Consider the following 1,355-nt stretch of genomic DNA (forward strand, 5'->3'; position numbering starts at 1 on the left):
CGGGGCCCTCAGATTTCTTGTCCGACAGCGCGATCTAGCGGTCAGCGCTAACTTTGACATCGAAGGTCAAAGTTACAGAACGTATTGCTGAGTTGTTGACAGTTTTACAAGTCTTGGATGAGTTTTTGAAAAACGTGTCATTCATCCATTTGATTCTCAGTCCTGACTGAGAGAGGGCAGGATGGGAGAACGATTGGGAGCGGCACACAAACTTTCTTTGTGTCAATTAGCCGCCAAATTCTTGCCCCAAGGCTGCCAGGTTCTGGTCAGTTCTCTGCAAAGAAGGGACGGGTGGACGAGCGAAGAAGTGCTGATTTCAGGAAGAAGTTAAGACTACAGTGCCGCCCTTAACTTCTTCAAAGGCAAAAGAGGCCTCTTCACTGATTTGTCTGGGGTGAACTTAGCCAATGTTCCCGGCGACAGGTGAAATAGTTCTAGACCGTGTCCATTGCAAGTTCTGGCTGGTTTACCTCGAGGGGAGAAAAGGGGAAACCTGAGCTGAAATGCACTCATTGTCCGTCTGGGAGGGCTGCGTGTAGGCTGTCCCCAGTGTGGGCTGTAAGGGTCTCAAGTGAAGAAAGCCCTCACAAGCCCCATGGAGTCCAGGTGTGAAAAGAGGAGGTAGTGTTCCACCTGCTCTGATTCTGAGAGGCAGAGGTGCAGCCTGACCAACAAGAGTCAAAAACAGTGTGTCTGAATCGTCTCCTTTCCATCCCTGTGTGCGACTCAAGTCAACACACATTTAATGAGCGCTGTCTATGTACCTGTACAGGGCCAAGCTCAGAGTAACTGAGACAAAGGTAACTAAGACAAGGCCTTGTGCTCAAAACTCTGTCATGAAACACCTGGGACACCTAAAGCCAATTCACATGGCCCACTTAAATCTCCCAAGAGATTGTGCCTTCGAAATACTTTAACATTAAAAGCGAGACGCAGTAGACAACCACGCTCTCTGTGCTAGCAAAGGTTAGGAATCCCAGAGCCATCCTGGAAGGAACAGGTGGTACTGCACTCCTACCATCTCAACAGGTCCTGCTTCTTCCCGAAGGACTTTGTGTGTACTTCACCCAGACCATCCCACTTGTACTGAAACAACCTCCCCTACCAGAGCGTGAGCAACTTTGCAGCAGAAAGTAGAACTGCACATACTTATCTTCCCATACAAGGTGGCTAGCTTAAACCTCATGTAACCTTGCGCGGTAGCATAGGGAACTATGAAGTTTCAAAAAACACTGCATCCACATACAATATCTTCTCAGGTGAACCATTTAGATTGAATAAAAGTGAAATCGTGCCTGGAGTTGATTTTTCAGTTAGCTCTCGCCTCCTTGAGCAAAGTGTAAAAGACGAAAGGA

The sequence above is a fragment of the Propithecus coquereli genome, unplaced genomic scaffold (genome assembly GCF_000956105.1).
Source record: "Propithecus coquereli isolate 6110/MARCELLA unplaced genomic scaffold, Pcoq_1.0 Scaffold24, whole genome shotgun sequence".
Lineage (NCBI taxonomy): Eukaryota > Metazoa > Chordata > Mammalia > Primates > Indriidae > Propithecus > Propithecus coquereli.